The 26,125-nt window shown below is 35.3% G+C and overlaps 1 pseudogene; it reads right to left on the bottom strand.

Moving 5' to 3' along the window:
* Positions 1 to 13,481: 13,481 nt before the first annotated feature.
* On the bottom strand, positions 13,482 to 16,240 carry LOC140754073 (uncharacterized; annotated as a pseudogene).
* Positions 16,241 to 26,125: the final 9,885 nt, after the last annotated feature.

Below are 26,125 nucleotides of genomic sequence, written 5' to 3' on the forward strand. Positions count from 1 at the left end.
CCGCATAGCATAAAGCCTGTTTATCAAAAGTCCAGGTTCGATTTTCAGACACGAAATCTATATGAACTTGCACTGATAATGGATTTCATATATAAATATATCGTGCGTGTCCAAAATACAGGGATACCAATAAATCTCACCTACAGGATAAGAGTATGTTATGTACCGCTGCTATTCCATGTACTTGTGACGTGTAGGGTTTTATTTATTTTAACTAATACGTGAACTTATGACAATAATAATTACACTATAAAGATTTTTATACTTGTAGATAGAGCGTAACGTATGCAACGACACGCGAAAAACAGCGCGTTCAGGGAGTCTGTCGCTTTGGCTTTGCAAAAGTGTCGCTTGCTCATTGTTTGTTATGAAAATTATTTTACTTTTGTGTAAATGTCTACCACATAATATCGCCATCGCCCAGGGTTGACTGGCAGAGAATGCCATTAGGCATTAAGTCCTCCCTTGTTACCCTTAGTTTAAGGTGTTTCAAAAATTAAATAAATAAAACCAATATGAGCAGCGCCATAGGCGCCTGTTTTATTTTTCCAAATTAAGGAAAACGCTGCCAATGTTTCACACGACCGACGCCTGCGACGTTCCAGACCGTGCCAGAGGTGTGCCCGCTCCGTTACCGTACTCAAGATTTCACCCTCATACATTTACGAACGAACGCGGATTTGGATTTGGATTGGATTTGGATTCTAATTCTTTCACGCTTCAATCAGCGCGGCTTTGGAATGCTTTTCCTGAGGAACTTAGATAGATGTGCTCGAAATAAACTTTTAAAAAGAATGACTTTGAATGTCACTATTGTAATTTAGTTCATCATTAGATATGGTGTCCACACCATTTTTCTTCATTTTCATGTAGTAATTTATTGTAAATGTATTTACTTCTTATCTATTTATATCTTATTCCTTTTTTCTTTTTTTTTCTCTCATTCTTTCTTTTCTATGTTCTCCGTTTTTATCATTTTATTTTATTTCCTATTTATATATTTTTTTAGTATAGTTAGTTGTACCGTCTTTAATTTTTCTGCACATCCCTAAGGTTGACTGGAAGAAAATGCTATTTAGCATTAAGTCCGCCTTTTGTACCACATTGTTTTTAACATGGTCAATAAAGAGGAAATAAATAAATAAACAAGGCCAATTAAATAAATGCTTGTAATTTTGGATTTGGTACACTGTTTATCTTAATTCTACATAATCCTATTTTTATCTATTTTAAAATGCATTTCCTGTAAATTAACTGTTTTATGTGTTTTCGGACATCACATTTATAGTTCAAAAGGCGTCGATTGACACAGTATTTGCCTTTCGTTATTGTACTGTGATACACGTTTTAAATCAAATATGAATTTATTTTTCAAAAGTGCTGCATTAAGCTGCATTATACATTGCCTGCCTGGCCTGTTTGTTAAACTACAGCTACAAGTTGAACAAAAGGGTAAGATGACTCAAAGCACATGGCGCCCATAGATAGGTGGAATAAATTTATAACGGTAACACGTGTAGGAATTGCCCATTAGCCGCCAGCAGACTATTAAAAGTTTCGCCTCTACCGACACTTGTAATTCCATACCCTTAATCAGGGCCGACCAGATCATTACCCATAGTACAAGCTTTAATTGAAGACTCTTAAAACACCCTCTGGGTGTTTTGGCGAAACAAAAGATCGTCCACGATATATTTGCCGCCCCTAGAAATCTGCCGCTCTAGGCTTCAGCCTACTCAACCTATTGATAAAGCCAAAAGGCGAGGTGTGTAAATTCTACCAATCCACCTTTCCCAGAGTAGCAGATTATGACGGGTATACGTCATAATCTGCTACTCTCACACAGATAGAAAATTGTATAGTTTAATAAGCTTTCAAACTAAAGAACCACTTTTAAAATCAGCGAAGTAACTGCATATAACTCATATCATTAATCAGTCTGAAATGGTAATAATGAAAGTACGGAAAGGAAATACATATATACGAAATTTGTCCGTGTGATGTCAAGCTAACGAGATTTTGTATAATATGGAAATATAAAAGAATGATGCTTGGTACCAGCCACAGATGCGCAGTACCTATGGACTAGTCTGCCTTTGGCCGTCATATATCTATGCTATTGCGTCTAGAACCCAAGACAATATATTCGCTTACACTACACGCTAAAATATGTCTATATTTCATTTCTAAATTGATTAATTACTGGTTAATTTTTCCATACACCATTTCTAAACACTAAACCGGCTCCACGATTTTTTGTGAGGGTCCCTGGTATTCCTTAAGATGGCCCTGGATTTTATATACCTCCACAGTCTGAAGAGTTTTACATGGAAGCTTAGATTTATAATATGGAAATAGGTAACGACCTAGAAGTCTGTCTAATGGTAAATGGCCACTGCCGCCCATGTATATCTATAATCAAACCCTGTCTCAACTAGATACAAGTTCTGCCTGTGTTCTGAGGCGTTCCAGCTGTCAGGTGTAGCAGCACATCTGTGGCCGGCCTCAGGTAGGAAAATAATCATATCTGGATTACAGATGTACATGGGCGGCAAGTCAGTCACCGATGCTTTACTCCTGCTGAGGGCTAAGTTGTCACGCCTTTGATAAGTAAGTCTCGCTCACCACACCGTTCAATCCAAAATACAGCAGCGGTTAACTCTGCTGATATTAATCAGAAATAGGTCTGGGGATGGTGCTTCCTGAGTCGAACCACAAACGGTTCTACCACCAAAAAAAGCTCATGATAATCCCTATAATTTCTTATTTTACAGGTAACTTTGGTCTCTTACGAACGTATAGTGGTACTTTACGAAGACCCTGAGTACGTTCATATGTACAACTTTTCATCGCGGCGACGCAGTCGTTCTGATCCTGTGCACTACATTGAATATTGTGCAGGATACCCCATGCATCTCGCCAAAAATTTAAGTGTACTATATTACATACCTTCTATATCAAAAACTTATTATATAACCCATTAATTTATCAATAGTTAGTGACCATATAATTTCTAAATCGAATAGTGGAGAACAAAAGTTATATCTGCAAAATGAAGACACTAATGAAAATGTCAAGCGAGTTTCGTTATTACATAAAAAGAGGATAAGTAATATTGAATTATGATTTATTAAAACTTTTAAAGATCACATTACGAAAATATTTACAATACGCACTACAAATTTTTAAGGTTGAACAGCCTTAATGTTTAATTTAAAAAATACACTTCCTTTTAATGCTTTATCTATCATTGCAAATATTGTGAAAAGACTTACACCGGCAGTGAGCGCAGGCCCTAAGCCTAAATGCAATTAATTAATACTGACCGATCATGGTACGTGTGAGTTATGACCGAGCTCATCTTATTCCTTAAAAAAACCTTATACTTCTTATCAAACTAAAGTTTAATGCAATGAAATGATAGTATTTGGAAAAGTTTGAAATGGAATTTTAATAATTACGTTATCTATTTATCTATTCCAGGTGAACGTAGCGGTTTACGAGTTTCTGAGAAACCAGTACAAACCTACTTTTGTCAAGGTTAATTTGAAACATTGTGAATTCCTACAGCTTATAAAATTAAATATCTTGTATAAAAGAAATGTTTCTGAACCGTTCGTGCCATACAAGTATGAATATAACGGTACTTCTTGTCGGTCTGAACCTGTGAGTACTTTTTATATTCGTACTGTTTCTGCTTATATAGTACTTGCACATGGGAATTTGGTTACTCATCAATTTATACTCATCAATCAAACAACAACAATAACTTTTACAACAAATTCTTCACAATCATTTCAGTACAAATAATTCAGTACATAAACATAACTGGTATAATAATAGAAAAAATATTAGAAATTAAATTAACTTAAATACATTAAGATTAATCAAATCATCTTTAATGTACAAATCTATCACATCACTTTCATTTCATACTATTACATATATATTTTAAGAGCACAATTTTTAAGTAGGTGCGTAGTCGGATTTGTTTATGTTAGTTTTTTTTTATTTATTTATTTTGGAAAAATAACAATCTAATACGCCCCTGTACAAATATATTAAAAACTAAACTTAATCTTTAGTTACACACATTATATGGGTCTTTAGTTGCCTGAAATAAAGGAATTTTATTTTATTTTATTTTTATTTTAGTTGACATTTAAACGTAGGTAATAGAGAGAGCAAATTATCATCCTGTAAGAAACACAGATTATATAATAAATAAGCTGTAATTTGTAAAATATTGCCGCCCCCATTTATATCGCCCAGGGGCGGCAGTCTCGACATTCGTATATTATGATTCATAGTTACTGTAAGACAACAACCAAGATGACGTTGATACAACATAATTCAACATTAATAATTTCAGTTACTCTTAAGATTTACCGTACTTCGGGCTTTTACAATTACATATTTATAGCTTTGACTAACTTTAATCTGCTATTATACAGGGTGAATTTTTCATGGCCTAATGATGCAGTTTTAGTTTTTTTATCAAAATCGGCCTTGTAACTTGTAACATTTTAGCATTCTTCGCTAATCTTTATAGTTTCGGATTTGGCCCTGAAGGCCCGTTTGAAAAATTCACCCTGTATATAACAGCCGGATAAAGTGATTATTTTATCACATTGTCAGGACAAATTAGTTATTATACATAATAACCAGTAATTATATACAGGGTTATGGAAAATTCGATACATTCCCTTGGAGGGGTAAAAGTAGAGCTTATTTGCAATAGGTTTTGTCACTCTCAGAAAGGCAAAGAATTAAGTGAAAATTTTCCACTTGATTTTATTTTCATATAATTTCGAAATTCTTGATCCTAAATAAGAATAATAGAAATTATGTTTTATATAATAATACGCCATCATAATATCACATTTTATTTCTTTGTAGCTAAACCTCAGGTATTCTATATTTTATATTAATGTTATAATAATTATATTTAAATGCACAAACTATATACAGGGTGAATCTCCATAAAGTGCACATATTGAAACAGGTAAAATTAAACCGCATTTTGTCGACAAAAATAATAAAAAAAAATTTTTTTGGGTTTTACGACCTTTTGAAGTTTTTTTTTTGGAATTGTGCACCTAAAGTAAATAAATCGCTATAACTTTTGAACTAAAAGAGTTATCATGTTCAAACAAAAATTACAATGAATGCCAATTATAGGCCGTACTGATCCATGAAAAAAACAAAACAAAAAAGCTTATCTTCCCAGAAAAAAATAGTCAGATTAGTGTGAAAAAAGCAATTTTTTTAGGTTAAATTTCAGTAATCGTGAATTTCCTCAAAATAATCTAGGTATTTATCATGTCCAACTGACACTCTTTGACAGCTTTCAGAAATGCATTTTTAGAGCGGCCAGACTTAGTTATTGTTCTGAGGGCCAGGCTATTAACGCTATCTTTGTCCATCTCTCAATACGATAAAGGAATTTAAAGAGTACAAATATAGGTTAATTAGTACCGAGCATAAGTACTACGCGAAGTCTCTTAGAGATTAAAGGTATAGAAGTTTAAGCCAAAGAGTATACTGGTAAATGTTGATTCGAAAAGCAGAAGGCACATCTAACAAATTGCTTGAATTAAATCGCTTTATCCACACGCTTCAATAGGGAATATAGAATTAGATTTGGTTGTTATTTTTTTCCTCGGTACATTACGGTTCTGAAATTACATGTAAACCATTATTTTTTCTTTATTACGTATTAAACCGTTTAAAACTTTAATCAAAAATCGTAAATTATGCGAGCGAAATTCAAATTTGCAAAACGCATTCCCATTGGTGGAATCGAAAAATGACGTCACATAGCGTGTTACGATGTTTATCGGCGTCGATATTCAAACTGTTTAAGAGAAAAATTGTTTTTGTCTATATTCCTACAGTGTTATTTATTACCTAGTGCGATTTGTCTACATAGTATTATTAGGAATAATCAAGAACAAAGATTGAAAGTAGTTTTGTCAAAGCACAATCGGACTATTTACCTAAAATATGCAAAAAGAATAAACTGGTTTTTATTCATAGGTCAATTCAGAAATATTTAATTGATCATAACTTATTTTGTTAATATTCACCTATCTTTATAATATTATAATAGATTATAATGCATTTTGTGTGTTTCAAATAGATAGTGTTTGATGTAGAAGTCGATAAGTACCTAACGAAGTAGATGATAAGTGCAATATTTTAAAATTATTTACCTAAAATTATTGTTTGTTACAGTAAATGCAAATGTTAATGCGATTTTGGAGATACTTTATCTGTTTCCTAAAATATAATGTATTTATAGTAGTGATTTTGCACAATAACTCTAGGAAATATTTATAAAGTGGTTATTGAGCATTTCCCATGATGTAAATAGAGAAGAAACCTGAAAACGTTTAATAATACCTTTATGTGCATACGGTTATCATCAATATCAATACAAGTCACGCTACGTGATGTCATTCAAAGAGCGCGTAAAATGGCGGCGCTCAAATGTAAAATTTTATTGATAATTTAAATAGTTTTTAAAAAAATATTTCAAACACTAATAAAATTGTTCACATTTTTTCTGCGTTAAAATGATGTGATAAATGGTTTAAAATACTAAAATAAAAATGTGCATATTCCCTATTTTAGATGTATTTGCAAGCGTGTGGATGCGGCATTAAATTTGAAGGTATTAAAAGCCTGAATTAACATAGATATATGATAAAAGCTCGAATCTTTATTTTCTCTTTCATTTCCTTATGTGGGGAATATGCGAGGTATTCATTCATATTCATATTCATTCATTTATTTGCTTATTTGGTACAATCTGGGTTGGTAGGAATATTAACAATTTTCCTCACACTTAGCTTCATGGAAGCATGCAAAATTTTAGAAATACATTATAATTATATACTAATGATTACATTACATTGTATTATTCAATATGGATTAGAAAATTTACTTAATGATAACAATTATTAAATTTATATTTTAGCATTAATTTTGTACATATTTAATCATAAATAAAGTCAATAATGTCAATAAATGAGTTACAATGTCAATAATAATAATAATAACAATTTTATAAAATATTATGTCAATAAATACAATTAATTAGTTAAGTAAAGTTATGTCATGTTTTAATTAAATGTGTAATGAAGCCTCTTGGTGTAATTTTTAATTTTTATAACACAAACTAGGTATCGCGTGGGTGCGCGAGCTGCAAGCAGCTCGCGGGGAAATGTCTTGTTTAGTTTTGCGTGCAAGATTTTTTACAATTTTTTGTTTCTATCATCGATATACTACTAATAAAGACGGTTTCTATATTGAAAATTTATTGAAAATTTGTTAATTTTTGGGGCCGTTTGTAAAGGATACGAGTTAATATTTGCAAAATACCAAGAATTTGGGTCCTGATTTTTTTGTCTAAAAGCCATACATTTTAAAAACATAATGACACAATAGCTTGAAATATTACATTCAAAAATACTTATTTATAAAACTTGTTATTTTTTGCATGGCAATACTAAAATATTTTTTTACCAAAATGTGTAGTCTATTAGTACATACGCGTCATACATTATAAGGCGTTCAAAAATATACAGCAACTTGAAATATTACATAAAATAGTGCATATCGACCCAGGAATGCGTTATTGCTGTTACGCCAAAAAGTCTGGAAATACGTTATATACATATTTGGAATCAGATTTTTTTCTGTGTTGAATGATCTAACACTCGTGTAGCTCCAAGAGCATTTTAAATTCATTTACAGCGTAGAAAATTTCAATGAAATGTTTTTTTTCGACCTTAAATTGCAGTAACCCTGTAAAAGTCCTTCGTTTTATTGTACTGCGCCTGTTACACTAATTTCACTATCAAAACATTTAAACACAACACGGGTTACAGCGTTTTCGCGGTCTGAGAATTTTAGTCCCAGCTCAGTTACAGTATTTACGCGGTATGAGATTTAAAGGCGAATTATAGTTACAGCGCTTATATGGTATAAGAAATACAAATATGTCATATTTAAATCCTTAATTATGTAAAATAAATCACTAAACTTTTAATCTTGTAATGGATACACACATATAAATATGGACATAAAAACTAAACCTAATCACTTGTAATGGACACAAAAACATATCTTACAACATTTTAAAGGCATCCAATATTTAAGTTTCACAATATTTACGATATTTTTAAATGTACTACGTGTGCTCGCGCCCTTTTGACGGAGGCGACGAAAATGTTCCATTTGCCGAGCGGTAGGCGAAGTGGCAGGACGTGTAAGGTGTTCATTAAAGTACATTTAATTATTAAAAATAAGAAGCATTTTAGGTATAAATTGAATATTATAATTACAGTATTTGTTCAGTAAAAAATTGTAAAAATTTAAGCTATTAATGGCAAAAAGTGCTAGGTAGGTATATTTAAAATTATTGCTTCTACCCATTTTTTAACGCGGAGAAATGCAGAAGAGCCTCAATGAGGATTCATGCATATCAGATCAGAAGATCGGGGGAACAGTGGTATGTCAGACTCTTACCAACTAAAACTCCGCGGCGTTCCTCTGGACGTTCAGAGACGGTTCACGAGAAAGCACGGCACGGACCCGGCAACCAGACACTTCCATCCATAGCGCGAACCACCAGCACTACCTCTAGCGTGTGCTGGGCCATCTCTTCGAGGTAATCGTCACAGTGATGGCATCTGGCCGTCGACACCCGCCCGATCCAGCACAAATAATTCCAGAAACAACCATATACCTAGAGTACGTGTGTCCGAAGGAAAGACAGGACGCCCTTGCGCTTACATAACCACTTCTCAATAACGCACGAATTGCCTCAATAGTCCTCAGGACGGCTCTAGGATGCACCAACCTTGAGTTCTACGTCTCGGTAACCCATTGGCGCAGCTCAGCTCTGTGTCTCTCCAGTTCCTGTCGCACGGGCGGGCGGCTCCAGGATTGGTGTGTTTCCTCGCGCCAATAACGTAGCGACGAAAAGGTCATCGCTCCTAAATCCCAGAGCAAACTTCCCGCCAAGACGTAGGCTGCCTCACATGAGATAAGGCAGAAAATCTACCCAAGGTCGCCGCCGACCTCAGGCGCTAAGGGGTCCATCCAAAGCTGGGTCCGACATTTCACCGGCTATTCAGGATGAATCCCAGATACGTTCGCAACGGCCTCACGTCGATACGAACTTCGGAGACGACGATTTAAGCATCCTGGGGCGGCGCCTTCCGAGGGCCATGAAGCATCGCCATGATTGCCATGAAGCACAGTTTCGGATTTTTCAAGATTTTTAAACACAACCGCCGTACGCGGCCCACTATGAATACCGTGTAAGCGGTGACGCGCAGGAAAGCATCCCTATGGTTTCCGCTACAGACAGTCATCAGGGTGTCGTCTACATAACGAACTATGCTGACACCCGGAAGGGGAGTTCCTCGCAGCACTCAGTTTTAGTCGATATTCCACAAGAGAGGACCCAGCATCAAACCTTGTGGAACTCCGCACCATATTTCCCGCCGACACCACCGGTCTTGGCCAGGGTATTCCACCATACGCCTAGATAAGTAGTTCCCGACAATCTTCTCCGGGAGAGCCTCCGTGGTAATGGGACGCCATTCTCTTGCAATTCCAGGGGCGGGTGTCAAACACGTTGGCCATATCAAGTGATACAGCCAACATTACCTCACCCCGGGTAACTGTATTCTTCGCCAGGGACTTCGCCTACTGTACCACGTCTGCGGTGGATTTCCCTCTGCGAAATCTCAACTGGTTGTCAGACAGATCCAGACCGACATCTTCGAGGTGCGCGTCCTCGTCAAGCAACACGACGGAACGGTACGCGGATGGGGTTGCGCTGGACGCCCTGCTTTCCAGGAGGACCAGACGATCTGTCTTCCACTGTTGTAGTATTCTGGACTGATACCCATCTATAAATCAAGGTTTAATGTGACTGTTGTGAACGCCTTTGTCCAGTGGACGTCTAGACTAAGGTATAGAGATTTTTTTGTGAGCTTTGATATATAGGTGTATCTAGAGGTTGTTAGCATGATCGGCTATTGAAACCACGTAACATACGCCAACGGTTGGTCAATGTTATCGTACCGAACTTTCGGGCTTTGCTCTTCGCGAAAGGTCATGCAACATACCGGTTGACCCAGATACTCACCGGACATTGCCGTTTTGGTGAGTATTTAAAAAGGATAGAGGGAGATGACGGCATAGCACACGCTGCAGTACTGCCCAGCGTGGGAATCTCAGCGGCGGTTCCTCTTGACAAAAGTGGGACCGGACCTGTCTCCAGCACCATTATTGGAGCTATAGTTAAGCGTAGCAAAGCCTGGGACGGCATGATCACGTGCGACATTGTCATGTCCACGAAGGAAGACACCGAGCGAGCTAGCACACAGCTTGGAGGAGGAGTCGCCGCGGGCATACATAACTCCCATCTGTCCCTGTAGTTCCGGGACCAGAATAGGGTTACGGTATCCTCTGCCTGTCTTAAGAGGCGACTAAAAGGACTTCCAGGGTTGCGGGTGGCAAAAGTGAGAACTCGAACCGCCCGGGCAACGATTCCGGGAAGGACGGCAGTACGTGTGCTCACCTGGACGGAGCCCGACAAGGCAACGCGCTAAAAAGACTTCGATTGCGTTCTTTAGGAGATTTAAATTTCGAGAGTTAAGGTATCATTATATTCGTCTCAATGACCCGAGTGTCCTTAGATAGGTGTTAGAAAAAAAAATCACAATGGCGGATTTTTGGCGCGAAATAGTAACACATTTAAAAAATAAAGTTAACCGAACCTATCGAGCAGGGTATCAAATGAAAGGAAATTAAACGGAGATTATAAAAACATATTTGTATATATATAAAACAGCAAGGTGACTGACTGACTGACTAACTAAATGACTAATTCATTTTTCGGAAATCAACGTACAGTCGAAACCACGGACCATAGAGTTCTGAAATTTTGCACATAGGTTCTGTATGTAGCGTTAATAAGTACTGAGGAAGGAAGAAAATTCTACCCCTAAGAGGGTAAAATAGGCAGTCATGTCAGTTTTTTTTTTCAATCCTTTAATTTTGAAGCAACTACTGTAAAATGTATTATTTGGCTTCCTGGATAGGAACAAGGACATACCCATTTATCCCCCCTTCCTAAAAATCAACCCCGTAGAGATAAAATCGGGGTTGAAAGTTCATTTGAACAACCGTCAATTTTGAAGCAAACGCTATGAAATTTTGTATCTGGTTCGCTGGAAAAAAAAAATGAAATTCTACCCCTAAACGAAGTAAAATAATGTTTGGAACTTTAAATTACTGAAGTTATATATTTTATGGAGCATAAATTGTGACTTTTTTTTTTCGCGAAATAGTAACACGTTTTAAAAAAGTTCTACTTCATCCTTTTTAGTGCATTCGTATTTTTGATTTTTTAATAAAATTACATGTTTTATATTTTCTTTCTTGTTCTAACCTAACCTAACAAATTCTACATACCTACTATCTTTTTCTGTACTAATGTTACAAAAGTAAAAGATTATTTTTTATCATGATTCAAATATATATAGTGATTGAAGGTGGTAGAGCATTTTGTGGTTAAACCTCATAACAGCAGTGTTAAGCGCTGCTGTGTTCTGGTTTGAAGGGTGTAGGTAAGGGAGACATACGTTTCCGAGACGTTCCAGCTTAGTCCTCAGGGGTAGCGGCGCATCTGTGACCGATTCCAGGTAGGAATATATAATCCTATCTGAGGTTGATTACAGACGTCCATAGGTAATAGCCACCCACCATCAGGTGGACTGCATGCTCGTCTGTTACTCCCATATTGTGAAGTGTAAAAAAGTGAGCGCTAAATGGCCGAATAGACAGGTGGTATCCCTGTATCATCAGGATTAAGGAGTTTAATATTGAATATATGCGCAAGCACAAATAATTTACTTTTATTAAGTTGAAAATAATTGTATATTAACAGGGTTGAGTAGGTTAAATTTGTGGTCAGTACATGGATGGGTGACCGCCACGTAATGTTATTTGTCTCCTCAAACGTTATCGTGCTTTTGAATTTACGTTCAGCTGCTGTTTCCAGATGTTAACATATAAGTCTGGTAAAACCTCAAAAAATATTGTTTTAAAAATTAAAAGTTTTAATGTTATTGGATATCCACAACCACTGTTTTTCTTATATGAACTAAAGGATTTACTTTACCTATTCGACTTTCGTTATTATATCGGACCATCGAATCTATATACCTACCTGTAAGAATCTAGACTGTATTTTGAACTTCACGTCAAATTCAATTCTGGGAATTCTGGAATATCAAATTCTGGGAAGTAATGATAAATGACAAACTAAAGGAAAAGCGTAAATTTTAAGAATATACATATTTTTTCATATTAATTTGGCAGTTAAGTTCCCGCCATTCATTAATTTAAACATCTCGCGTATTAACAATGTTTTTGGTCTAATATTTCAAATCATTCAGAAGCGGACGTTTTGTTCTTCTAGAATTTATATTTTTATGTTTGACTTAGTTAAGGTTATTTTTAGGGCCATTGTAATAGATTTTCAACTTGCTCTGCGCGGAGTTTCGTTTAATACAAATGTAAAATTGACAATTTGGGAGAATGACTTTTTCAAGTAAAATCCTAGTGATTACTTAACAAAAAGATATAGAAAATCATATGTAACGTTGAAACGAAGTTGTAAAAAATAAAAAATAAAAATTTACGTATTAATAAATTATCTATTTTTATTTAAAATATAAATCCTAAAATAAACTTAGTTGCCAACCTATTAGTTAGTCATACTAAGCCGTATGTCACGGTCATAACATCGAAGAATTAGTTGATTAACCAACAAATTACTTCCCAGAATTTGATCCTTATAAGCGACACTATCAGATAGTGAAATAATATAGAAATTTATTATTTTCCAAAATGAACTCGTTCGATTCTCGGCTAAGGAAGAAGATATTTTAAAAACCGAAAGATGCAGTTTTAGTTTTTATCAAAATCGGCCTCGTAACTCCTTTCAGCATTTTTCGCAAATCCTTATAGTTTCGGATTTAGCCTTGAAGGCCTATTTGAAAAATTCACCCTGTATAGGTGTATCTGGAGGTTGCTAGCATCATCGGCTATTTGGACCACGTAACATACGCCAACGGGTGGTCAATGCTATCGTACTGAACTTTCGGGTTTGGCTCTTCGCGAAAGGTCATGCAACATACCGGTTGACCCAGATACTCACCGGACATGGCCGTTTCGGTGAGTATCTAAACAGGATAGAGGGAGATGACGGCCCTACGAGGATTCCGCATAGCACACGCTGCAGTACTGCCCAGCGTGGGAGTCTCAGCGGCGGATCCTCGTGTCAAAAGTGGGACCGGACCTGTCTCCAGCGCCATTGTTGGATAGCTCCAAGATATACCTGATGATCACCTGCGACATTTTCAAGTCCACGAAGGAAGAAGCCGAGCGAGCTAGGGAGCGCGCAGCTCGGAGGAGGAGTCGCCGTGGGCGTAGATAACGCCCATCTGTTCCCGTAGTTCTGGGACCAGAATAGGGTATCCTCTGCCTGTCTTAAGGGGCGACTAAAAGGGGCTTCCGGGATTGCGGGTGGCAAAAGTAAGAGAGCTGGAACCACCCGGGCAACTACCCAGGGAAGGACGGTAGTATGTGTAGTCGCATACCGTCGTGCACGCCACACCGAGTGGTGAGCGTCACGCTCACCTGGGCAGAGCCCGACGGGGCAACACGCTAAGAAGACTCCGGTTGCGTTCCTTTGGAGATCCCGATGTCCTCTATGCAGCGCCGAGGATAACTACCGGGGGGGTTTTAGTGCGGTAAGAATCCCACATAACCACGGGGTTATGCTATACGGGATTATGTATATGCTGTGGGAACGACACGGGTCGTTCCCACAGCATAGGGTATCTTTTGAAGGTTTCCCCTCTTGTCAACAAAAAAAAGGTGTATCTTGAGGGAAGTATTATAGGTACCTTTTTATGTAATATAGGAGTAGCAGACGAACATACAGTCCAGACAGTAGCCACTTACCATCAGGAGGACTGATAAAGCCTTGTACTAAAGTAAAAATATTGTTTAGAAGAAACAGACGAGGAAGATGTTGATGTATAAGAAGAGTGATACCATAAGAGACAAATTAATCAATGATGAGATGAAAGGTTTTATGAGTTGAGTTGAGGCGTTAAAAAATCAGAAAAGTTTAATTATAACGTTTAAGTGAAAATTATTTAAAATTACGTATAATGTACGATTTTTTTCTTAAGTCATTTAAATTATATTTAAAACGTTAAAGAATTACATTTTCATTACCTGCAATAAAAAATAAAGTAAGATTTGAAAGTGTTTTAATTTTAGACCAGATCCCTAAATACGTCTTTTTATTTTAATATTAATTTTGTTTATGCCACAATTTACAGCATTTTTTTCGGATCGGATTATAGCTTTTTAAAGTAACAATGAGTTAAAAATATGATGTTTACAGCATATACGCTTCCCAAAAAAAGAGATTACATATGCATAGTGCATATTTTTTTCGTATGACAACACTGAAATATTTTTTCACACATTGGTACAGTATATACCTAAGTACCATTAAGCGCCATTAAGTACCATTAAAAGTGAAAATCATGAAAAAAATCTGTATGCCAGTGTTGCCAGTTGATTAATACGACAATGGTCAAATGTCATTACGGCATTGTTAACGACAGTTAAAACGGCTCGCCTGGCGAGATACCTTATATAAAATAAAATTCAAAGTCATTTATTTTCAACAAAACTATAGATATGTATATAAACAACATTCTAAACTAAACTATATATATTATACACCTAAATAAAAAACTTTATAAAAATACTAACTATAATTAAATATAATAGGCTTCATCCAAATTGTTGTCCTTCGGAAGAGTTCCCAAAACACTGGCGACATTACCCCGCTGAATAGCTAAGCTTATTCTCTGTCCGAGGTAAGTGCCAGCCCTTTGGTCATTGGTGCACTCGATCAATCGCTTGGAAAGATGTTTATAGAAAGATCGAGCGTCAGAACCCCACGGTCCCATTGTCTCCACGCCAAACGGCAAAAATATGTAGTCTCTACTGAGACTTGCATACTTCTGCAGTTTGCGTATCTCAGCGTCGGTAGCCACAACACCAGCTGCCCTTGATGATAACGTAAGATGGGACGGTGCCAGTGTGTCAACGCACGTAGCATCCCACACAAGACACCTCCCATTCTTCCACGGTATCAATGTCAAACCGTCAGGCCTCCTGCCATCGTCACGCACAACACCGTTCGGCTCTAATTGAGCCGGTACGTTGACGGTAGCAAGAGCCCTGCGGATGACATCATTCAAGGAAGCGTGGCGCGATTGGCGACCGGCGCTGCGCCGACAAGAGAGACCGTGGTGTCCCAAGTGGTCTACCTGAACTCCACAAGGACAACAATGTGGATGATTTAAAGTTAAACCCAGTCGCAGGCTGACGGCAATAGAAAAAGACGTGTTATCCAAAACCGTACCAAGATTACTCGACGGAATTGCATGTAACCAAAACCCCGACTCTTTAACAGAAACAGCCAGAAGACGAGCACGCTCAGCAGAACATGTACTTGAGTCTAATAATGATGTATGAGTCTTTCTGCAGAGCGGCTCGTCCCAGAGTCTTTGAACTGTCAAGTCTAAAGGGGGGGATACGCCAGGGCAAGCTTCGGACCACGCGTCCCTAGCCTCCGCACAGTACGAGATTTCTGTACGGCCTAAAGATGCATCTGTAATTTTTTGAAAAAGAGAACTCGTACTGTGAACAGAAGACAGGAAAGCAGGTAAAGCAACCGATGAAGCTTTCCTGATCCCGAGACCTCCAAAACGTATAGGTAAGGAGGCCTGGGACCAGGATCGATATCTAAGTTGCAATTTAAAATATTTGATAATGTACCCAAAATTTGAGAATCCAAAAATGACAGTAAATTTAAAAATTTCCAAGCCGGACAACATCTTAAAAAATATGTAAATTTCGGAACGAAAATACAGAATCGAATAATTTGATATGCCATGTGAATTTTGATTTTTCCTAAACGTTCAGAAACAATATCAAATTTTGATAATAGTTCATCGAAAAAAGGTGGAATAGAATCTTCTAATACGGGAGAGCCCAGGAGACGAAGCGATTTTTTATCTACAATTTTTAAATCGGGGGACAATGAATAAAATTTGTTTAAAACTATTTATATCACGGCGTGCGTAAATTGACGTTTTACGCACGCTTCGCGTGCGCAAAACCCCCATTTCCGACCCCGTAATATAAAATTTTATACAACACGCGGACGAAAAATGTTTTTCTGACTCGTGTGATTGCAGTCCTCGCCTGCGGCTCGGCCTGCAAACTCACACTTGTCAGAAAAAAATTTTTCGTCCTCGTATTGTAATGTACTATTCTCTTTCAGTAGCAGGTAACATTTCCGAAATAAAGAGTTCGCATTTTGAAAAATTTAATTCCAATCCAATTGATTTTAAAGCATTTAAAAGGTAATTAAAATCCTCAAAAACGCCAGTAGCATCGCCTCCTAAAGTCCCGTCATCAAGATACCACATGTTTAATTTGGAATTTAGTTTCGAAATGATAGGATGAATGGCTAAACTAAAAATGGCCGGCCCAAGTGGATCCCCCTGTTGACAGCCGACCGCAGACTCAATTAAATTATTGCTGTATAATAGGTGTGATGGAGCACCGTAGCATTGAAATAAATATGGGTAAACTTCCGGAATAACTGTTTTTATTTCTTCCAACAAAATGCTACGGTCGACAGAGTTGAACGCATTTTTGACATCAACCTTCAGAACAACATCACCACCACCGTTAGTTAGAAAGCTTCTAAGGCTGTGAACCGCTGCCTCGCAACCTCCCTTCGAACCGAAACCTAATTGTAAAGGTTGAAACTTTTTTTCCAGTGTGGGGAGGACATGCCTACAACATACCTTAGAAGCTATTCTCCTTAAAGTATTACCAACGGCAATTGGACGAATACTCCCGTCTTTCTTTTTTAGGGCGCATAAATTTGCACCATAAAGGAGGTTTGTTACTTCTGGATTCACCTTTCCCGAAAGCATAAAATTTATGAGGTTAGTTATGTCGTTTAGTAAGACTCTACCGGAGTCGCCGGTCACGCCGCACACAAGATCTTTAAAGTGTTGTGGCGTTAAGGCATCCAAACCACCAGCAGAGCCATTTTTGAATGACATAATCGCCCCATAAACATCTTTATGCGAAACGGTCAGGGAAGGAACATTTAAAGGTGAAGAAGATCCAAGAAGTAAAGGAGAAGTTGGTGATGGGTGTTTGCTCCGAAGGGCTGAAAGTGTTTCTGAAGAATCGGGGGCGACAACATCATTTGAGAAAAGGAGAGTGGAAGCGCCTTTAATATCTCCGTCGCTAATTTTCTTTTCAACGGTGTGAAAAATGGATGATGAACGAAGTGGCTGTTTTGTTTCTAACACATTATTAAAATTAGATCTCAAGCAATTATTTTTAATTTTTTGTGTGATAGAGGTTTTTTTTGTTAAAGGATCTGTAGCGGCATGTAAAATGTTAAAAGAAAATGTCAAATACTGCTCCCAATAATGTGTAGAATTTTCCTTTATAATATTATTAATTAAATGTGACAATTTTGTTGCAACGGATATACGAGCACCTTTTGGAATGCGTTTCACAATCGGAGTAGAGGTTTTTAATTTATACAAATATTTCCAAAAAGGCTCTTCATTGTAATTTTGATCAGAAAGAGATTGAGTAGGTGGGTTAACTAAAGAATTACTTAAAATTGTATTAATGGATTGGGAAGCTTTATGACACTTGCTAATATGAATATTAAGGCCTCTACGACCTTTGAAGTATTTAATTTGAGAGCAGTGGGGGCATTGAAGGAAATCAAATGACGTGTCGCCAGAATGGTTACAAAACGCCGATGCATTGCTTGGCCCAGGTACCTGCGACATGAATTCAAATTATATAAAATCTAAAATAATTATACTACATAATTTTAAAATAACATTATTAAAATTAATTAATAAAATGATACAATTATAATAAAACTATGAATAGAAAAATTAAACTATGTTTATTTATAAAAAATAAGACTAAAATTTGTTGGTACCTAATATTAAAATAGACAATAATTAGCATATATGTACACAACAACACTAAATGTCTTTATCACAGAGACTGAACCAAAATGCACTTCCAGGTCAAAATATGGAGGAACTCTTGGTAAGAGTACATCATTGGTAGTGTATTGGCACTGATGTGGCTTTTTAAAGCCATCTGCACTGCTCTCACTGTTCTTAAATACCTTTGCACAAAAAAATCGACATTCAGTGGTATGTTTTCTTATTTTTTTTTATGAGATTCTCAAAACGATATAGGGTTTTTCCGCACTATTTATTCACTCGTATTTTCTCTTTTGGGTAAAATTTCAGTCCATAATTCCACAATTTTAACAAAATTGAAGAAAAATTATTTTATACGTTTGACAACGTCAATCAAACAAATAAAATAAAATAAAATTAAAATAAGTATAATATTTAATATTATAAATGTAGGTATATATGTGTAATAATTCATAAATAATAGAGTACCCGTAATGTTGGTAACACCACGCCGTTTTCCCGCGCGAAGGGACGGCGCGAGGCGGGAAAAAAGCGCGCGCGCACCCAGTGTGGCCGACGAATCCTTTGAGCGCGCACAGGCATCATGAAAATGTCCAAATATACATCATAGATTATGGCCCTTCTTTAGTAAATTTTATATTTTAACCCTCTTTAATAACTCATAAAAATGTAGAAGATTATTACATTTTATATCCTTTACTTGAGTACGTACGACATCCACAAAATCTGTTTCTCTGTGTCTGTTAATAAATAATTATAAATTATTACGTAAGAAGAGAATCTAACATCTTACGTCCCTTCCCACTATGTGCATGGTAGGGCAACACTCCAAAAATAATAATCACGAGTAACATTCATATAGGTAACGTAAGCCGCAAACAATTTAACACATACAAACAATTTAACTCAAATAAATAGAATACTCAAAAACTCAAGTCATAAATAATTTCAAACCAGTTATTGCTTTCTTAACATACCAATAAGTTAGCTAATTAAGATTGAATCATATATGTACCTTTTTAAACGACTCATAAATAAATTTCGAAATATACTTATACCTATACTTATAAACCCTGTAATCGATAACCATTACTTCTCTCCAAATAATTTAAACAATTTGTCTTGCTTTTCTTCTTTCATATCTTATGACCCTTCTATGAACTCTGACTATGAATTCTTCTACTCCGAAATGGTAACAAGTGATTTAAATACTTTAGTGTTGAATGCCCAGTCCATTATTATTACATTCCAAAGACCACAGGTATTCTCCATTGTTTGATCCAATATAAACATGAAAACAAAAATAAAACTTGCAATTAATTATATTTAAAAATGTAACTAAGTAAGTACAAGCTGTAACCATACTTTTCCAATTGTTAGTAACGTAATGGATACTTAGGAATAACGCAAATAGAACAAAAATTCAATAACCTAATCCCTTTATTATTATTATACGGATAATATAATGTTAAACAATATAACATCGATAACTTTAAAAATCAATATTGCTTTCGAATATTATCAGCACAATAAGCCCAAGTACTAATATAGGACTGTTTATAATTATTCGTAATATACGTATAAATATTTAACACAAACTCCGAAACGTTAAGTGTTAAATGTATGACAAAATATTAATAATTTGAAGCATGCAAAAGTTGCCTTATAACATTAAAGTTCTTCTAAACAAATATAACATTTGCTCATAACAACGGTACTGCCATTTTATATCTCGACTGTGTAAGTAAGAACTTCTAATATGATTAATATTTTAAAATTAAATAATGATTTATAATAAAATAAGGTAAAATGAAAACATAAATATTTGACCCAATCAAATTCCTGTAAAACGGCCGGCTAGGCTACTACATGCCTATTTAATAAACTCAGATAGCAAACTTAAGACAATCTGTACCAACCAACATTTGTATCGATTCTTAATTTGTTGTATTTAAATATATCCAATAAATTAACTTACGCAGTTTTACGCAGGCGATCCCACTGGCTAAATTGTTGGGGGTGTCTCCAATGAAAGGCTTGAATCAAGCTAGTTATTTTTATTTAATTCCAAGACCTACACAAACATCGTCCTTGACATCTGCCGTTTCCCGCCATAATACCCTTTTGTTTTTTTTTTAAATCACGAGTACAGCGTTACTGCCAATTAAATATGTGGCCAGCATTATTTTTCGAGTGAAAGGTTTTAAACTAATTTTAATTTAATTTATTTTTATAATGTTGAACTAACGCAGTAAGGTATAATAATAAATGTGACCTTACAATAAATACTAAGAAAAAATGTAAAATGGTGCCGGTCATCGTGGTGGTAGACATTAAAGTGAGAGAAGAGCCTGAAACATTGCATACAAAAATGCATATGTATGAAAAAATATTTTTTTGGTTGACAATTTTGATATATTTTTTTAACAAAATGTTTTTTTTTTCAGACTATAAATACCTACAAACACCTCATACTTTGTAATGATATCAAAAGAATACAAGTTTGAAATATTACATACAAAAATACATGCATATGAACTTTTGTATGACAACACTGATATAATTTTTCACCATAATATTCAAACTGTTAAAATCGACAAACACCTCATTAATTGGAATGACGTCAGAAGGAGACAGCAGCTTGAAATATTACATACAAAAATGCATATGTATTTTTTTTTATTTTTTGTATGGCAACACTGAAATATTTTTCCACAAATTTGTACAGTATATATGTACCATTAAACGCCTCATACAGAAAACATACGTCAAATGGTGCCGGTCATTAAAGGGAAACAACAGCCTCAAAGTTTACATCCAAAAATACAAATGTATGATTTTTTTTGTATGGCAACACTTAAATATTTTTTTCAAGAAAATGTGAAGTCTATTAGAACCTACAATCGCGTCATACATTATAAGGCAGTCAAAAATATACAACAGCTTGAAATATTACAAAATGCATATGTATGAGAATTATTATTTTTTGTATGGGAATACTGAAATGTTCTTTTACCCAAATGTTAAAACTGTTAGTATCTACAAACGCCTCATACATTGGAATGACATCAGAAGTAAACAACCGCTTCAAATATTACATACTAAAGTGCATATGTATGAAAAAATATATTTTTTGTATGGCAACACTGAAATATTTTTCCACAAATTTTTAAAGTCTATAAGTACCATTAAACGCCTCATACAGAAAAATGACGTCAAATGATGCCGGTCATAGTGGTGGTGATCATTAAAGGGAAACAACAGACTCAAAGTTTACATCCAAAAATACAAATGTATGAAAATTATTATTTTTTGTATGGCAACACTAAAATATTTTTTTATCGAAATCTGCAGAATATTAGTACCTCTAAACCTCTCATACATTCTAATGATATCAATACAAGACAACAGCTTGAAATATTGCATATAAAAATACATACATATGAAAATTATTATTTTTTGTATGGCAACACTTAAATATTTTGTTACCAAAAGGTAAAGTCTATTAGTACCCACAATCGCGTCATACATTATAAGGTTGGCAAAAATATAGTAAAGCTCGAAATATTACATACAAAAATGCATATGTATGAAAATTATTATTTTTTGTATGGCAACACTAAAATATTTTTTTATCGAAATCTGCAGAATATTAGTACCTCTAAACCTCTCATACATTCTAATGATATCAATACGAGACAACAGCTTGAAATATTGCATATAAAAATACATACATATGAAAATTATTATTTTTTATATGGCAACACTGAAATATTTTCTCACCAATTTATACAGTCTATAAGTACCATTAAACCCCTCATACAGAAAACTGACATTTAGTGATGCTGGGCATGGTGATGGTGGTCTTTAAAGGGAGACAACAGCCTGAAACACCACATAAAAAAATACATATGTATAAAAATTATAATTTTTTGTATGGCAACCCTAAAATATTTTTTTATCAAAATATGTAGAATATTAGTACCTACAAACGCCTCATACATTAAAATGACATCAAAAGGAAACAACCGCTTGAAATATGACATACAAAAATGCACTTGTATGAAAATTATTATTTTTTATATGGCAACACTGAAATATTTTTCCACCAATTTACACAGTCTATAAGTACCATTAAACGCCTCATACAGAAAACTGACGTTTAGTGATGTTGGGCATGGTGGTGGTGGTCTTTAAAGGGAGACAACAGTCCGAAACACCACATACAAAAATACAAATGTATGAAAATTATTATTTTTTGTATGGCAACCCTAAAATATTTTTTTATCAAAATATGTAGAATATTAGTACCTACAAACGCCTCATACATTAAAATGACATCAAAAGGAAACAACCGCTTGAAATATGACATACAAAAATGCACTTGTATGAAAATTATTATTTTTTATATGGCAACACTGAAATATTTTTCCACCAATTTACACAGTCTATAAGTACCATTAAACGCCTCATACAGAAAACTGACGTTTAGTGATGTTGGGCATGGTGGTGGTCTTTAAAGGGAGACAACAGTCCGAAACACCACATACAAAAATACAAATGTATGAAAATTATTATTTTTTGTATGGCAACACTAAAATATTTTTAATCAAAATGTGCACAATATTAGTACGTACAAACGCCTCATACATTTTAATGTTACCAATACAAGACAACAGCTTGAAATATTACATACAAAAATACATATGTATGAAAGTTAATATTTTTTGTATGGCAACACTAAAATATTTTTTTACCAAAATGTGCAGTCTATTAGTACATACAAACGCGTCATACATAATAACGTTGTCAAAAAATAACAACAGCTTGAAATGTGACATACAAAAATGCACATGTATGAAAATTATTATTTTTTGTATGGCAACACTGAAATATTTTTTTACACGTTGGTACAGTCTATAAGTGCCATTAAGCGCCTCATACAAAAAAATGACGTCAAATGGTGGCAACAGCTTGAAATCTTCGATAATCCTGTAGAAAATGCATTTGTATGAAAACATTTTTTTTGTATATGGCAACATTGGATTTTAGATTTTTTACATAGGGTCCATTTGAAATAAAAAATATCTCCCATACATTACTTACATGCTCTGTCTACGGTTTCCGCCCAAGTACTCAAAAAGTGAAAAGCGTGAAAAAAAATTCTGTATCCCAGTGTTGCCAGTCGATTAAGACGAAAATGGTCAAATGTCATTACGGCACCCATAAAAAATAGTCCTGTGAAAAAATTTAATTAAAAATATTTCTCCTTCTACTTTTCACATTTTTGAATGAAAAGTTCCAAAAAATGTATGAAAGGTGAAAAAAAGAACTTTACCTGGCAACACTTCGAGCCGAGCTCCATAACCGCTCAATACAAAGCGACTCGCTCAAATGTTGCCAACCTCAAAATATTTCACTTCTAAAAATGCATTTTTTCGTACATTTTACAAAATGGCTGATTCAAGGTCCGCCATCTGGTTAAAAAAATATGACACTGCCATATGATAAAATTGAGGATACAATCCGGCCAATAAATCAAAAATATCGAAAAAATATTAATAAAACCACCGCGCTACGACCCCACAAACACACCTCGAAAAATGAAAGATTTCAAAGTCAAATATCTCGGCGGCCATCTTGTTTTTCCATTTTTTTTTAATTTTATCGTAACAGTCGTCCCACAATTAGTCGAAAATGACACCAATCTCAGATAGGCGCGCAGAATAAAAAAAAAGTTGAAAATCGCAGGAGGGCCGCCATCTTGAATTTTGTATGTTTCCCATTTTTCCTATAACCACCATAATATACCGAAAAAATATCTCATACATTATTACTACCCCCCACCAATAGTTTAGGCTGGGCTACTCGAAATGTCAAAAAAGTGAAAAAAAAAATCTAGCTCCCAGTGTTGCCAGTTAATTTGGATGAAAATGGTCAAATGTCATTACGACCCCCCTGACAAATACCCATGTAAAATATTTTCATTAAAAATGTTTCTCCTTCTACTTTTTACATTTTTGAATGGAAAGTTCCAAAAAAAGTATGAACGAAGAAAAAAAATCATAAACCTGGCAACACTTCAAGTCACGCTCCACAACCGCCCCATACAAGGCGATTCGCTGAAATGTTGCCAACCTCAAAATATTTCACTTCAAAAAATGCGATTTTTCATACATTTTACAAATTGCCTGACGAACGATCCGCCATCTGGTTAAAAAATTAAATAAATCCAATTTGATAAAATTGAGCATATATCCGAGAAAAAAAACGAAAAAAATCAAAAAAATATTTAAAAAAACACATCAGCGCCACCCCGCGAACACACCTCGAAAAATGAAAATTTTCAAACTCAAGTATCTCGGCGGCCATCTTGTTTTTTCAACTTTTTCTAATTTCATCGTATCAGTCGCCCTCAAATTAGCCGGAAACGATACCGATCTTGGATAGGTGCAAAATAAAAAAAAAAGTTGCCCAATCCAGCTCGGCCGCCATCTTGAATTTTGAAAGTTTCAGATTTTTCCCATAGACACGGAGGCAAACAAAAAATTCCACTCATACATCAAACCCACCCCCCACCACTCCTTCAGGTCGATGAAGTCGATTTTTCGTAAAACTGAAAAAAAATTCCTGCGGCCAGTGTTGCCAGTCGACATCGACGAAAATGGTCAAATGTCATTACGACAGCCAAAAAAAATATTCCTGTGAAAAATTTTCATCAAAAATATTTCTCCTTCTACTTTTCATATTTTTGAATGAAAAGTTTGAAAAATTGTAAGAGTGGGGAGAAAAAAACTCAAACCTGGCAACACTTCGGGCCAAGCCCCACGACCGCCCCAAACAAAGAAAATCGCTCAAACGTTGCCAACCTCCGAATATTTCACTTCAAAAAATCTGTTTTTTTCATACATTTTACAAATCGCCTAACAGACGACCCGCCATCTTGTTGAAAAAAAAAATAAATCCGATTTGGCAAAATTGAGGATATATCCGAGAAAATTTTAAAAAATGGCAACAAAATATTAAAAATCCCAAGAGATACGACCTCCCAAAAACACCTCGAAAATTGAAAAATTTCAAACTCAAATATCTCGGCGGCCATCTTGGTTTTTCATTTTTTTCCAATTTCAACGTAACGCCCACCTAAATATTATTCGAAAAAGAAACAAACATCAGCATAAAGTCAATAAATGAAAAAGTTAAAAATTTTAAATCGGCCGCCATCTTGAATCTATGGCATCTCATATTTTTCCCTTTGCCTCGGGGGGGAGAGGAGAAAACCCGCCATAGACAACAAAGTCGCTCCTAGACGGCATCATGGAGAACGGCGGTCATTCCTTACAGGATTATATATATATAATATTCATTTACATGGTAAAAGCATTTTTCTATAAGCCATGCTTTCAGTGCTTTTTTAAAAGTTGTCTTGGATTTCTCTTTAAACTCTATGGGTAACTTATTATAAATTTTTATAGCCATAGGATAAGCGTTTTTATTAAATTTCACGGTCTTTGCTAGAGGCAACACTAATTTATCGTGAAATCTTCCCCTATAATCACAGTTGTCTTCTCCTTTTGTAATAAATAGATAGCTGTGATAATGCACAAAACTACACATTTCAAGTATGTATACACAAGGCAATGGCAATATTTTTAGCTCTTTAAACAATGGTTTACAACTGGTTAGACTTGATACGTTGTAAATAGCGCGAACACATTGTTTTTGTCCAATAAATGCTTGATTAACATCTACAGAGTTACCCCATAGTATAATGCCATATTTTAAAATAGAGGCCACATAGCCATGGTAAGCAATCAATGCTGTTTTTACATTAGTGATTTTAGACAAGCGCCTTAAAGCATAAGCAAATTTATTAATTTTATTGCAAACCATATGTACGTGTGCCCTCCATGTACATTTGGATTTTTTTCTCCCTG

This window comes from Epargyreus clarus, unplaced genomic scaffold (genome assembly GCF_041222505.1).
Source record: "Epargyreus clarus isolate Ecla_fem2 unplaced genomic scaffold, WU_Ecla_fem_2.2 ptg000027l, whole genome shotgun sequence".
Taxonomy (NCBI): domain Eukaryota; kingdom Metazoa; phylum Arthropoda; class Insecta; order Lepidoptera; family Hesperiidae; genus Epargyreus; species Epargyreus clarus.